Source organism: Phoxinus phoxinus (genome assembly GCF_949152265.1).
Source record: "Phoxinus phoxinus genome assembly, chromosome: 22".
Lineage (NCBI taxonomy): Eukaryota > Metazoa > Chordata > Actinopteri > Cypriniformes > Leuciscidae > Phoxinus > Phoxinus phoxinus.
In genome coordinates, this window is record NC_136897.1 from 9,152,212 (window position 1) to 9,168,709 (window position 16,498).

Below are 16,498 nucleotides of genomic sequence, written 5' to 3' on the forward strand. Positions count from 1 at the left end.
CCATTATGAAACTATCATAGTTTGTTAAATGAAGCCCAGGCCTACTGCAGGCCTATTATGTGAAGTGTAGGCTGCCTGACAACAACACGCGAAATGGTGATTTTATTATTTTAACATTTTTGCACTTTAAGCCTGCATTTATTTGATCAAAAATAAATGTAAAAATTTAAAATAATGGTTTTCTACTTTAATATACTTTAAAAAATATAATTTATTTATGTGATGCAAAGCACACACACACACACACACATATATATATATATATATATATATATATATATATATATATATATATATATATATATATATATGCCCCTTTTTATATTTGAGCCCCTGCCCCTGAGGGACTCTCTGAGCACGTCCCTGAAATGCAGGCAGAGCTTTGCCTTGTAATTTTGCCTTGTACTTTGTCTAACATTAGATTTCATGTCGGCTAATTTCTGAAAGTTAACTTATACAAAGAGGACATGTTCGTAGTGTCATGTTTGTGTTAGTGTGGAAGGTGTCAATTATCGGAGGGATTATTGTGCGTTGAATTCAAAAGTCAAGGATGTATATGTAGATTAAGATTAGTTTAAGTAATTTTATTTTATTTTATTACACGTGTAGCCTACATAGTCTCATCATGACCTTTGTTTTGTCGGGTGGCGGCCCATGATTCCGCCCGACACCGGAAGCTGTTAGACTCTACGCTAAAATAGCGGTGCTGGCTGCTAGTTCGCGCTGGAGCGCTGAGTAGGTGAGTGACAGGCGCATTACGTGAGCGGCTCGCGAGGTCGCATTGAGGGCAGCACAGCCGTCTTTTTCCGCTCCCAAAGCTCGTTTCGTTTGAGCCACAAGTGCTGTTTCGTGTAATGACCCAGTTTGCTAAGGAGGAAAGGGATTGAGAGGTGTCTGACTGCAGCTGAACACGCTAAAGTTTGTCGGCTGTGTGAAGGTAGGCGGCTAAACGAGCGCGCTAACAGACCATTTTAATCATTAATCAGAAAATCATGAATAGCTTTTAAACCAGATATAACTTATATTGTGTTGTGTGGTATAGTGTGTTTTATTAATATACAGTCCATAATTGTACCAACAATGTTTTATTCCTTAAATAGAAAATTATAGAGTAGTTTTTTTCTGGCTCCAAAAGTGTAGCATGTTAGCACAAATCTCACTGACTGAATTTAACCACGTCAAATTCTGACCAAAATAAATAATTATTATTTTTGTACACACTCAATAACTCTCTTTTATACAACCTAGGTATTTTCTTAAACAAAAAGATTCTCACCATGAAACAAATGTGTATATCATTCGTCTAACGTTATATTTAAAGTGTGTTGTTCTCCATCATTAAATTAACTTACTTATTTTGTCCAATGTTTTAGGTTGTTTTTTATCCACATGCTTTCAATCAAAACAGCACTCTATTACAGATTAAGTGGGTGTGAATCTTGTTGTCTTTTCACACTGTTTTCATACTTCTGAGGATCCTAACTCGAGCTGATTTTGGTTTAATAAACTTTCTAGCCTGAAGCGGAGTTCAGAATCCCTAACGTTAGATGATTAGGATGGATCAAGTGATTTGCTGATTTAAGAGTAGTTAGTCATTGGGCTTTTTTTTTCCTGACAAGAATGTTTAGCAAATCAGTTTTCAGTTCTCTTTGTTGGTTTTACTTTGGAGTAAAGTGCGAATGAGGCTTCCTTTTTCTTTTCCCCGAATTTAATCATGGTCATCAATCATCATGAGTTTTCAAACTTTTGATATTCTATCATGTTTTGTTTCACCTGTTGTACATTAGCTCCTAAAACTCATCAGAGTCAAGCTTCTTTTGTGAAGATATTCTTAGTTTTTTTTTTTTTTAACCAGATAAAGTTACTTATGAAAGTAAATTGCATTTCTTTAAACCAATTTGTCTGATCAGTTTGTCAAGAGGTTGTGATTTGTGTCAAACCTTGCCTGGGACTTTTTCTGAAACCAAAGTTTTTTTTTTTTTTTTTTCTAACCACTAATGCTTTTGAGTAATATTGCACTTTATATATATATATATATATATATATATATATATATATATATATATATATATATATATATATATATATATATATATATATGATCCTTTTACATTGTGCTTTTGTTGTAGGGGTTTTCTAGTATTGTTGTTTTGTGCAACTGTCTGATAACCAATATGCCGAACTGTTGATTAATGATTGGTTTATTTTTTAATTAAATAGTTTAAAAATAAATCACATGCATAGATAAATCAAGTCATATATATATATATATATAAGTTGTAACTGTAAATAATGTACCTGTAGTTCACAAATTGAAACCCATAGCTGCAGCAATTACTTTTTTCTTTTTTTTTTAACAGGACTGCTAAAAACTACATGCATATGGATAGAACTTGGGTAATATATAATTGATATTGATATAATTTAATAATTATCATTTTCTACAAGTATACTTTGTTAAAGGCTGAATTTGTTAAAGGCAGAGATTATGCAAATTGTATAATATTAATGTGAACCCTGCATTAAACAAATTATTATTTAGCAGCAAAAATAATATCAGCATGTTGCTCATCTCTGAAGCTTGAAAGAACGGAAGACTGACCACATTTCCAGATATGATGTCTTTTTAGTAATGAGAAGAGGAGGATGGGGAAATGCAAGTTTAACAGTTTCTCATCATGACTCATATGCTTCAACGTAGGTAAAACGTGAAGCAGGGTCATTCCGTGTCAACTTAACCAGAGGTCCCCGGCTCAAATGTTTGATTTTATTCATATTTGTTTCTATAAAAATACAAACATAAATAGTGATGAAAGCCAAGCTATTAAATGTCACAGATGTATATTTACTGAGTAATCCAGTATTTTGTAGAGGGCGGTCAAAATGACAATTTTCACATAAGATTTTGAGCTTAAGGCTATGTTTACACGGAATCGATCTGAAGAGAAAACGCAAAAGTGACGTTGCGTTATCACTTTTTATTCTGCGTTTAGACGAGCGTTATGAGGGGGAAATCGGCGTGCATATGGTGACGCAAAAGTGTGTGAAATTCGATGTAGTGTGCACTCCAGGCGGCTAGGTGGCAATGTGAAGCACTGAAAGTGAAAGAGCCGCTGACACATTTTTTCATGTTTAATACGGTAAAGCTGCTGCTTTTTACCCTCGGCGCTCTTCGCGTGTCTCTCAAAAATGACAGAATTTTGTATTTTATTTTTGTCAATGAAATTAATGCTATATTTTAGCTTGATAATTTTAGCTTTGTTATTTTCCTGTACTGGTGCATGCCTGTGACGAAAACGCGTACGCGACGCCTTCACTGTCTAGCAGACTTTTGCGTTTTTACTGTTTTTACCCTTTAGACGGGAACGCGATGGTGGAGCGTTTTTAAGATTTCCACTCTGGAGGGTGGTTTCACTTTTTTGCGTTTTTAAGCCCCAAAAACGCCGTCGCCGTGTAAACGAAAGGCACATCCGATAAAATGTTTAAGTTTTCACCCGCGAGCATTCTCGTGTAAACAGGGCCTAAGTTAGAAGTTAGAGGGGTGTAAAAATGACTTTAAAAGCCCACCCGCACATTGATGCGAGTGGTTACAAGGTAGTTTGTGACGTCAGAACCACCAGGGATATCAAACCGCGTTTTTAGACTTTCTTTGGTTCAATGCAGTTTTTGGTAGAAAATACAGCGCTGAATTACCCAGCGCCTGAAAATAGTCCCCAGCTAGGTAACTTCCAACGTGCACTAAGCTTGTAATATCATTGCGCCGGCAGCACAGTTGGGAGGCCAATATGGGAGGGCGGATTGGATGAAACGCATAGAAATAGCGTACAAACATATATTTGCTCATACAAACTACGGTGGCGGATTGCTGCCACATACATATTATTTTTACCACTCAGTTATGTCGTAATAACAAGATGTTTTAACAACATCGTTTTAACAACATCTTTTCTCGTAATAAAGAGATGTATCCTTAAACGACATATTTTATAGGCCTAATAATGACATGTGTAATCATGTACAGAATATGCCTTTTTCCACATAAAATTTATATAGCCTATCATGCCTTTATCATACTTCTACGTTCAAAAAGCTGAAGCAAATAATAGCAGGACATTCTAACGCTTCACGTGAAAAACCATTAACGTGGCTTAATAAGACAGTGATATTAAATTCTGTACAGTCCTTATATTAAACCATATATGTACATAAAAGCAGATGAGCCCAGAATATGAATGCAATGAATTTAATTACACGTTAAGCATTTTCCTCGCATAGAAACCCGTTATTATAAAGAAAACGTTTAACGTGGCTTTCTATGGGTGTATGGCATTGCGGTTTCCACAACAAATCTTTTAAATGGTATTCAATACAAAATAAAAATGAAGTAGCCTATAAAATAAACATACATTATTGTGTCATTAATTAGCCCACAAACTATATTTATTTTGAAGCCTTAACTAATTTATTTAAAGCAAAACTGAAACCGGTGTTTATCTGTAATAGGCTAAGTGTTGTATTTGTTTATATTATTATAAATATGTGCCTTTTTATTTATGAACTTAAAGGATAATTCCGGTATTTAACACCTTGAGTCTATATTGTAGTTTGTTTTGGATGAACAAGAGTGGTGGACAACATTTTTTTTTACAATGGTTCCTCTCTCGAGTTTTTGACTATAAAAGAATTGGCCATGGACCCATTTAACATTGGAGTCAATGGGCATGTCCGAACATGTCATTAAAACAACCTTTAACATTAGTTTTCAAAACTGTGCAACTCACCGAGTGATTAGTGATGTTAGTTGATGTTCCAGAAACAAAAAGTGTTGCGAAATACAGTTTCTGTCGTGTTTTATTCGTCATTTTGTAAAATCCCATTGAATTCTGTTGAAGGACTGAGTGCTCGTTAATATAAATGCGCTACCGGAAACGGAAAGGGGGCTGTTTACATTTGGTTGATGTAGTCTTTTTGCTCGCTTCCGTTTCTCATAAGGCTAGCGAGCAGAGCAACTGTGCTTCGGGAGAGTAAGCGAAATAAACAAACAAAACCTTCATTAATTGTTACTTGTAATATGAAGTTGAACTCGACTGTGACCGTGAGTGTCCCGCGAGACATAAACATCGGTTATCGCCATCAAGTGGTCGGGAGTGTGCTAACGCTTCAGATTCAAATATTGAGCGGAAGTTACACGGTTGTGAAGTGTCTGAAAAAATAGTTCCACTATAGCAAAATAAACGGATTGGAATCATATATTGCGACGGTATATTGTTTATAATCATCAACGAACACCACTAACCACTCGGTGAGTTTAACAGTTTTGTAAACGAACATTGTTGGCTGTTTTAATGACATTTTCGGACATGCCCATTGAAATCCAATGCTAAATGGGTCCATGGCCAATTCTATTATAGTCAAAAACTCGAGAGAGGAACCATTGTCAAAAAAATGTTGTCCAAAACAAACTACAATATAGACTCAAGGTGTTAAATACCAGAATTATCCTTTAATGTAGCCTATATCACTGCCTATGGGCAGGTGAATTTCTTTAGTTTGTTCTAGAGTTTAGTTTGTTGGAAATATGAATTGAATTTAGAATTGCTTTTGAATTGAGAAAAACTTTGCGTTTAATAATAAAACATATTTTTTTAATGAAGATGGCGTTTTGGAGTGGTAAAATATTTTCCTGTTCCCTGAATCAAGGGCTTTAATATGAGGGAAACGCTTAACTTGTAATTTATGCAATTTGATTCCGTTTTTTGAATGTAGAAGTATGATAAAGGCATATTCTGTACATGACTACACGTGTCCTTATTAGGCCTAGAAAATATATTTTTAACATAACATCTCGTTATTACGAGAAAAGATGTCATTAAAACTAGGGCTGTGCGATATAGCTAAAAAAAAGTATCCCGATATAATGTTTCATATCGTTCGGTATCGATAATTATTGACTTTATTTATAACTTTTTTTTTTTTTAAAGACGAGTAGACAAGTTTGAATTTAAACTTTTTTTTTATTTGTTTTTTATTTTATTTATCCACATTATTTTATTTATCCACATTATTAAGGCAAACAACAAATTATATTAGTTTTAGCAGTCAAAAATAAAAAGTACACAAAAATATATAATCTTTGTCTTATATTAAGATTTTAAAAAAGTAAGCGTTAGAGAAATTCATGAACTTAAAATGTTACAGAATGTGTGCAATGTAAAAGTGTAAACGTAGAACAATCAAGGCGAGGTAGATCAACATCTGTAATACGTAGGGGTTTAACGGTTCACAAAATTCACGGTTCGATACAACACAGTGGTGTCACGGTTAGGTACATTTTCGATACAGAAAAATGAAAGAAATGCCATAGAAATTTTGGCATTGATTAAATGCCAAATACATTTTTCTTGATAAAAAAAAAATAAAATAAAATGATTAAGTAAATAAATAATTTTTGAAAAAATTAAGTGTGAGTTTACTTGCATCTTGAAACGTAGTTTTATAAATGGGGGTAATCTTTGAAGGATGCACAAATAATGTTTTGATCATCACATTAAAAAATAACATTTAATTGTGATAATATTTGTTTTTTGAAGTGCTGGAAAAAGATGTGACCTACTTAAAATCATTTTACTATTCCTACCAAGCTTCCGTGGTTACCTTGCAGGTAGTGTTACTACATTACATCCATGGTGAATGTTGCAGATCTGTGGACTTAAAGCCTATAACTAGTTTATTCATGGAACAATGTGTCTCCTGGTTTCTACATCAGCGCTGTTTGATCCGTTAATAACAGAGAAATTTGAATGCTTCTCACTAGATCTCGCAGCGATGTCATTACTTCAGTGGCAAATTCAAATGCTTTCTTTACTGGATCTCTTAGCGCTGTGTAACAGTGTCGCTTGATCAAGATCGGCTTGCGCTGCACTGATATTGGTCTAAACTGATATATGGTCCGTGAAGCACAAAATAATAGCGCGGTTTCGTCAAGGGGGTAATCCATCCGCTGGAAACTGAAGCCTCGCCGGTCGCCGCCATTGTAGCAGAGCATCACCTGCTGTTAGCATTCCATTGACTCCCATTCATTTTGGCGTCACTTTGACAGCGAATAACTTTACATCTGAGGCGTCCAAAGACTCCAGTTGTCCATTTATTTCTAAAGAAACACAACAATGTATAAAAGGCTCCATTACCTTGTATCTTAGGGTATGGCCCGTAGAAGCCGTTTTTGTAAAAATAGGCTAACGATTGCGTCATAACCACAGGACTCTCTGTCGCACCGTAGAGAAATTACCGTATAGACCGGCGGAAAAGCTCGCACGCAATCGGGGGGACGTAGAGGCTTAAGCCGCGTTTCCACCGTGGGAACTTTCCCCAGCTAGGAACTTTGGGGTGGTACTAGGTGTGTTCACACCGCAGGAACCAGGGTCTAAATGAAGTTCCGGGTAAATATTTCCCCCTCCGAAAGTCCCTGCTGGCGAGGTAGTACTTTTTTAAAGTTCAGGAACTTTCGGGGGTGCGACTTGTGTGCTGAACATGCTGATTGGTTGTGTTCACGCCGCATTTTAATTGGATGACTCCACGCAGCATTCTATTTTAACCGTGTATATACTGTCTATTAATTTAACCGGCATTTTTAAAAATCTATTGCGGTTCGTGGCTTCATGCAGTAAGAGTTGTCTGTCTGCAAATATGGAATTTAATTTTTTTTTTAAACGACGACGAGGTTCAGGCTTTATTAAGCGTATTTGTGTAACAGGAAATTTTCTGCGCGTTCGTCCCAGCCATCTCACGGTCAATGTCCGCATCGTCTAATTTTATAGCATTACGAGCGTTCTGAACACGCTTTAGTATCAGTGCTCGTCTCTTTTCTGCCGTTTTAATTACCTCGTTAGTAAACCAATACATCACAAACAACCTCAGCACAGTTTGAATCTCCTCCATATTTATTATAATGTGGGTGGCACTCAAAAACTGATTACTGTCCGTCCAGACTAGGAGGAGCAGTCGCGCGCGCAGTTTATAATCTTCCCGGTACTTTAGACCGCGGTGTAAACGCAGAAAGCAACCGGTCTGGGGCAAAAAAAGTTCCTGGGACAAATTGTTCCGGCTAATTTCGGTGGAAACGCGGCTATAAAGTCAAGGGAGAAGATCAAGTTAGAGAGTGATAAAGTTGCTCCTGCTGCTAGCTCATTGACAGCTAATACTCACGCTCTGCGAGATTCGGAAGGGAATGATTCCGATTTCTATCGGCACAGCTACTGGAAGACTAACAACTGTCAGACACATTGCTCACATCACATCTACGTCATTAAAGGATTAGTTCACTTTTAAAAAAACTTTTTCTGATAATTTACTCACCACCATGTCATCCAAGATGTCCATGTCTTTCTTTCTTCAGTCGAAAAGAAATTAAGGCTTTTGATGAAAACATTTCTCCATATAATGGACTCCATATAAGTGTTATCTTTTCAGCGTAATTGCGTATTACGTGACGTCACGAACGCGCATCACAGAACCGAGCAAGGCGAGCATTTGTGCTTCTAAAACTTAAACTTTTTTATTTATTTTTTAAATGAGCGATCGTTTCGCTAGATAAGACCCTTATTCATCGTCTGGTATCGTTAAAGCCCTTTGAAGCTGCACTGAAACTGTCATTTGGACCTTGAACTGTTTGGGGCCCATTGAAGTCCATTATATGGAGAAATGTTTTCATCAAAAACCTTAATTTCTTTTCGACTGAAGAAAGACATGGACATCTTGGATGACAGCTTGGCAGTTCGCCTGGCGATCAGGAAGTGAGTGCTTAAAATGGGCTTCACTTTTCTCCGTTGAAATCTATGGGGTCACTGTATCCATCTTATATACTGTTTATGGGTTTTCGTTCCGTTTACACTAAAGGGCACCTATTATGGAATTTTGAAATTTACCTTTCATGTAGTGTGTAACATAGATCTAAGTGAACAAAAACATCCTGCAAAGTTTGAAATATGAAAGTGCACCGTATATAAATTTATTGTCTTTCAAAAGTAAGAGTCGACTCGGAGTCATTTTTATGAATCGTTAGAAGACCGAAGCTTTTTCTCTGACTAGATGCCGTCAACTTGTCAAGTTATTTGAATACGATACGCCCACTTATTGCGCTCCAAGGCCAGGGAAAATATCATGGCGACGAGACGCTGTGTTCTGAAGTGCGACTCAAAAGCCAACTTTTTTCATCTTCCCTAGGAGGAGCATTTGAAGACTATGTGGCTACAATTCATATAACTATATCACAGAAGTATAGTCCGAGCCTTGTGCTTTGTTCGTGCCATTTTGAAGACGATTGCTTTTTAAATGCAATCAAACTTGGATTCGCGAGCCGGCTGATATTGAAGGAAGGTTCATTTCTAAGTGTATTTGCATCAGCTTCCTCCTCCGTATCACAACCTGTAAGTGTTATTAGGGGCCAAGCACTGAAGGTGCGGGCACCTATTGTATCTGTTCCGGTTCTTCTTCTTCTTCTTTTTCTTCCGACTGGGCGTCTATGGCAGCCCATAGAAGCGTATGCGGGAAAGTTGTTTTGGTTTGACATTCTGACAGAGGACATTCCCAACATCAAATACACCAATTTTGGTGTTTCTAACTCATTCCCTCTAGCGCCACCACCTGTCCAAAGTTTCAGAAATTGTATGCTAATAACTTTTGAACCGTAAGGCCTATCAACAAAATTCTTTTTTCCTCTGATTCCTGAGCTCACGACGATTCGATTGCACCCTATGACGTCATTTTCCGTCATAATAGTTTTCCCGCCATTTTGAATTTTCCAAAAAACCTACTTTTTCGAACTCCTCCTAGGCCGTTGCTCCGAATTTCACGAAAATTGAACCAGATCAACTCCAGACCATGACGACAAAAAGTTATGGAATTCAAGTTGATTCGAATTACCGTTCTCGAATACCGCGCAAATAAATTTTACGTAGCGCTTGCAAAAACAGACGTAAGGCCGTATCTCCACAACGCTTTATCGGATTCAGACCAAATTTGGTACATGTCATCACAAGCATGACCTGAGGCTACATGCTGCGTTTCGGCGCAGCGCCACCTACTGGTCCGGAGATATGAAGAATTTATATTTTTGCTTATAACTTCTGAACGGTTTGTCCAAAAATCACAAAAGTGGTCTCGTTAGATTCAGGGCATCGTGCTGAGTCGACTGATATCCAATTTTCCCATATCGGCCATTTTGGCTGTCGGCCATTTTGAATTATGTGCTAAAATGCTGTATTTTATGAACGCATGAACGTATCGTTACGAAACTCAGTATGGGTCATCAGTACAACGCCCTAAAGGTACTCAAAAATTTATGAGACAGCGCCACCTTTTGGTCAAAAGTTATAATGAAATTTCCAAAAATGCTAATAACTTTTGAATAAATTTGCCTATAGTAATGACACTGATCTCAATAGATTCCTTGGGTTATGCTGAAAACATAGATACCAATTTTGCCATAGTCAGCCAAACTTCCTGTCCGCCATCTTTATTTTCTTTTAAAACCTACTTTTTCGAACTCCTCCTAGACCGAACGTCCGATTTTCACCAAAATCGGATCGTGTCATCTCCAGACTGTGCCGAGTAAAAGTTATGGATTTCGTGTCGATAGACAAAACCGTTTTCGTATACCGCAGTGGCAAAGTTGAGGCATGATGCCAAAATGACTATTCAGGCTTTATATCTGCAATGCCTTGACATATTGACACCAAACTTTGTATGTGTCATTGTCACTTCACTCTGACCACATCACATCAGTTTCGTAACTGCGCCACCTATTGGTCGAAAGTGATAATCATATTTTTAGTTATTGTATGTGATTTTTCAACCATTTTGCCAAAATTCATCTTCAAATGTCTTTAATTGCTCCTTGCTGCAGTGGGTCTCACACTCCCAGCCACTTTGGCATGTCTTGTCGTCTTGCTTGCGCTTGGCCCCGGTGATTGCTGCTTGCAGCTATATTTCTTCTTCTTTTTTTTCTTTTTCCGACTGGGCGTCTATGGCAGCCTATAGAACCGTTTGCGGGAAACTTATGAAAATTGGCACAGTGATAGAGGACAGCCTGACCTATCACCATAGCAAATTTGGAGTCTCCAACTCATTCCCTCTAGCGCCACCAGCTGTCCAAAGTTTCACTCATGTTTATGCTAATAACTTTTGAACCACAAGGGCTAGAAACAAAATTCTTTTTTCCTCTGATTCCTGAGCTCATGGCGATTCGACTGCACCCTATGACGTCATTTTCCGTCATAATAGTTTTCCCGCCATTTTGAATTTTCCGAAAAACCTACTTTTTCAAACTCCTCCTAGGCCGTTGCTCCGAATTTCACGAAAAATGAACCAGATCATCTCCAGACCTTGACGACCAAAAGTTATGGAATTCAAGTTGATTCGAATTACCGTTCTCGAATACCGCGCAAATAAATTTTACGTAGCGCTTGCGAAAACAGACGTAAGGCCGTATCTCCACAACGCTTTATCGGATTCAGACCAAATTTGGTACATGTCATCACAAGCATGACCTGAGGCTACATGTTGCGTTTCGGCGCAGCGCCACCTACTGGTCCGGAGATATGAAGAATTTATGTTTTTGCTTATAACTTCTGAACGGTTTGTCCAAAAATCACAAAAGTGGTCTCGTTAGATTCAGGGCGTCGTGCTGAGTCGACTGATATTCAATTTTCCCATATCGGCTATTTTGGCTGTCGGCCATTTTGAATTATGTGCTAAAATGCTGTATTTTATGAACGCATGAACGTATCGTTACGAAACTCAGTATGGGTCATCAGTACAACGCCCTAAAGTTACATAAAAATTTATGAGACAGCGCCACCTTTTGGTCAAAAGTTATAATGAAATTTCCAAAAATGCTAATAACTTTTGAATAAATTTGCCTATAGTAATGACACTGATCTCAATAGATTCCTTGGGTTATGCTGAAAACATAGATACCAATTTTGCCATAGTCAGCCAAACTTCCTGTCCGCCATCTTTATTTTCTTTTAAAACCTACTTTTTCAAACTCCTCCTAGACCGAACGTCCGATATTCACCAAAATCGGATCGTGTCATCTCCAGACCGTGCCGAGTAAAAGTTATGGATTTCGTGTCGATAGACGAAACAGTTTTCGTATACCGTAGTGGCAAAGTTGAGGCATGATGCCAAAATGACTATTCAGGCTTTATATCTGCAATGCCTTGACATATTGACACCAAACTTTGTAAGTGTCATTGTCACTTCACTCTGACCACATCACATCAGTTTCGTAACTGCGCCACCTATTGGTCGAAAGTGATAATCATATTTTTAGTTAATGTATGTGATTTTTCAACCATTTTGCCAAAATTCATCTTTAAATGTCTTCAATTGCTCCTTGCTGCAGTTGGTCTCACACTCCCAGCCACTTTGGCATGTCTTGTCGTCTTGCTTGCGCTTGGCCCCGGTGATTGCTGCTTGCAGCTATATTTTTTAGGGGCCAAGCACTGAAGGTGCGGGCACCTATTGTATCTGTTCCGGTTCTTCTTCTTCTTCTTTTTCTTCCGACTGGGCGTCTATGGCAGCCCATAGAAGCGTATGCGGGAAAGTTGTTTTGGTTTGACATTCTGACAGAGGACATTCCCAACATCAAATACACCAATTTTGGTGTTTCTAACTCATTCCCTCTAGCGCCACCACCTGTCCAAAGTTTCAGAAATTGTATGCTAATAACTTTTGAACCGTAAGGCCTATCAACAAAATTCTTTTTTCCTCTGATTCCTGAGCTCACGACGATTCGATTGCACCCTATGACGTCATTTTCCGTCATAATAGTTTTCCCGCCATTTTGAATTTTCCAAAAAACCTACTTTTTCGAACTCCTCCTAGACCGTTGCTCCGAATTTCACGAAAATTGAACCAGATCAACTCCAGACCATGACGACAAAAAGTTATGGAATTCAAGTTGATTCGAATTACCGTTCTCGAATACCGCGCAAATAAATTTTACGTAGCGCTTGCAAAAACAGACGTAAGGCCGTATCTCCACAACGCTTTATCGGATTCAGACCAAATTTGGTACATGTCATCACAAGCATGACCTGAGGCTACATGCTGCGTTTCGGCGCAGCGCCACCTACTGGTCCGGAGATATGAAGAATTTATATTTTTGCTTATAACTTCTGAACGGTTTGTCCAAAAATCACAAAAGTGGTCTCGTTAGATTCAGGGCATCGTGCTGAGTCGACTGATATCCAATTTTCCCATATCGGCCATTTTGGCTGTCGGCCATTTTGAATTATGTGCTAAAATGCTGTATTTTATGAACGCATGAACGTATCGTTACGAAACTCAGTATGGGTCATCAGTACAACGCCCTAAAAGTTCTCAAAAATTTATGAGACAGCGCCACCTTTTGGTCAAAAGTTATAATGAAATTTCCAAAAATGCTAATAACTTTTGAATAAATTTGCCTATAGTAATGACACTGATCTCAATAGATTCCTTGGGTTATGCTGAAAACATAGATACCAATTTTGCCATAGTCAATCAAAGTTCCTGTCCGCCATCTTTATTTTCTTTTAAAACCTACTTTTTCGAACTCCTCCTAGACCGAACGTCCGATTTTCACCAAAATCGGATCGTGTCATCTCCAGACTGTGCCGAGTAAAAGTTATGGATTTCGTGTCGATAGACAAAACCGTTTTCGTATACCGCAGTGGCAAAGTTGAGGCATGATGCCAAAATGACTATTCAGGCTTTATATCTGCAATGCCTTGACATATTGACACCAAACTTTGTATGTGTCATTGTCACTTCACTCTGACCACATCACATCAGTTTCGTAACTGCGCCACCTATTGGTCGAAAGTGATAATCATATTTTTAGTTATTGTATGTGATTTTTCAACCATTTTGCCAAAATTCATCTTCAAATGTCTTTAATTGCTCCTTGCTGCAGTGGGTCTCACACTCCCAGCCACTTTGGCATGTCTTGTCGTCTTGCTTGCGCTTGGCCCCGGTGATTGCTGCTTGCAGCTATATTTAGGGGCCAAGCACTGAAGGTGCGGGCACCTATTGTATCTGTTCCCGTTCTTATTAGGGGCCAAGCACTGAAGGTGCGGGCACCTATTGTATCTGTTCCCGTACCAAAAATAATTCTTCTTCTTCTTCCGCTCTGGGAGTCTATGGCAGCCCATAGAACCGATCGCGGGAAAGTTGTAATGGTTTGACATTCGGATAGAGGACAGTCCCAACATTAAATACACCAATTTTGGTGTGTCTAAGTCATTCCCTCTAGCGCCACCAACTGTCCAAAGTTTCACTCATGTTTATTCTAATAACTTTTGAACCACAAGGGCTAGAAACAAAATTCTTTTTTCCTCTGATTCCTGACCTCGTGACGATTCGATTGCACCCAATGACGTCATTTTGCGCCATGAAAAGTTTTCCGCCATTTTGAATTTTCCGAAAAAGCTACTTTTTCGAACTCCTCCTAGGCCGTTGCTCCAATTTCCATGAAAATTGAATCAGATCATCTACAGACCATGCCGACAAAAAGTTATGGAATTCAAGTTGATTCGCTTAGCAATTTTCGAAAAAACCCACAAACAAATTTTACGTAGCGCTTGCGAAAACAGACGTAAGGCTGTATCTCCGCAACGCTTAATCGTATTCAAACCAAACTTCCTACATGTCATCACAAGCGTGACCTGAGGCTACATGCTCCGTTTCGGCGCAGCGCCACCTACTGGTCCGGAGATATGAAAAAAGGCTATTTTTGCTTATAACTTCTGAACGGTTTGTCCAAAAATCATAAAAGTGGTCTCGATAGATTCAGGGCGTCATTTTGAGTTGACTGATATCCAATTTGTCCATATCGGCCATTTTGGCTGTCGGCCATTTTGAATTATGTGCTAAAATGCTGTATTTTATGAATGCATGAACGTATCGTTACGAAACTCAGTATGGGTCATCAGTACAACGCCCTAAAGGTACTCAAAAGATTATGAGACAGCGCCACCTTTTGGTCAAAAGTTATAATGAAATTTCCAAAAATGCTAATAACTTTTGAATAAATTTGCCTATAGTAATGACACTGATCTCAATAGATTCCTTGGGTTATGCTGAAAACATAGATACCAATTTTGGTGTAGTCAGTCAAACTTCCTGTCCGCCATCTTTATTTTCTTTTAAAACCTACTTTTTCGAACTCCTCCTAGACCGAACGTCCGATTTTCACCAAAATCGGATCGTGTCATCTCCAGACGGTGCCGAGTAAAAGTTATGGATTTCGTGTCGATAGACGAAACCGTTTTTGTATACCGCAGTGGCAAAATTGAGGCATGATGCCAAAATGACTATTCAGGCTTTATATATGCAATGCCTCGACATATTGACACCAAACTTTGTATGTGTCATTGTCACTTCACTCTGACCACATCACATCAGTTTCGTAACTGCGCCACCTATTGGTCGAAGGTGATAATCATATTTTTAGTTATTGTATGTGATTTTTCAACCATTTTGCCAAAATTCATCTTTAAATGTCTTCAATTGATCCTTGCTGCAGTTGGTCTCACACTCCCAGCCACTTTGGCATGTCTTGTCGTCTTGCTTGCGCTTGGCCCCGTAATGGCTGCTTGCAGCTATATTTCTTCTTCTTTTTCTTTTTTTTCTTCCGACTGGGCGTCTATGGCAGCCTATAGAACCGTTTGCGGGAAACTTATACAAATTGGCACAGTGATAGAGGACAGCCTGAACTATCACCTTAGCAAATTTGGAGTCTCCAACTAATTCCCTCTAGCGCCACCAGCTGTCCAAAGTTTCACTCATGTTTATGCTAATAACTTTTGAACCACAAGGGCTAGAAACAAAATTCTTTTTTCCTCTGATTCCTGAGCTCATGACGATTCGACTGCACCCTATGACGTCATTTTCCGTCATAATAGTTTTCCCGCCATTTTGAATTTTCCAAAAAACCTACTTTTTCGAACTCCTCCTAGGCCGTTGCTCCGAATTTCACGAAAAATGAACCAGATCATCTCCAGACCTTGACGACCAAAAGTTATGGAATTCAAGTTGATTCGAATTACCGTTCTCGAATACCGCGCAAATAAATTTTACGTAGCGCTTGCAAAAACAGACGTAAGGCCGTATCTCCACAACGCTTTATCGGATTCAGACCAAATTTGGTACATGTCATCACAAGCATGACCTGAGGCTACATGCTGCGTTTCGGCACAGCGCCACCTACTGGTCCGGAGATATGAAGAATTTATGTTTTTGCTTATAACTTCTGAACGGTTTGTCCAAAAATCACAAAAGTAGTTTCGTTAGGTTCAGGGCGTCATACTGAGTCGACTGATATCCAATTTTTCCATATCGGCCATTTTGGCTGTCGGCCATTTTGAATTATGTGCTAAAATGCTGTATTTTATGAACGCATGAACGTATCATTACGAAACTCAGTATGGGTCATCAGTACAACGCCCTAAAG

General features: G+C 38.5%; 2 protein-coding genes across 6 annotated transcripts in view; both read left to right on the forward strand.

Annotated features, from left to right (window-relative positions):
* LOC306991003 (uncharacterized protein) overlaps positions 1-16,498 on the forward strand; it is a 538,544-nt gene that overhangs the window by 325,951 nt on the left and 196,095 nt on the right. The window lies entirely within an intron of this gene.
* The window catches only part of rap1ab (RAP1A, member of RAS oncogene family b), a 57,301-nt gene that overhangs the window by 2,676 nt on the left and 38,127 nt on the right, over positions 1-16,498 (forward strand). The window contains exons 1-2 of one of the 5 annotated variants that reach the window (XM_079598267.1): positions 727-937; positions 2,361-2,397. The exons of 2 other annotated variants lie outside the window; for them this stretch is intronic. The gene's annotated coding sequence lies outside the window, so the exon portion shown is untranslated. Of the gene's footprint in view, positions 1-620; positions 938-2,360; positions 2,398-16,498 lie in introns of those variants that run through there. 2 more of the 5 variants (XM_079598265.1, XM_079598264.1) reach the window with 2 other exon arrangements.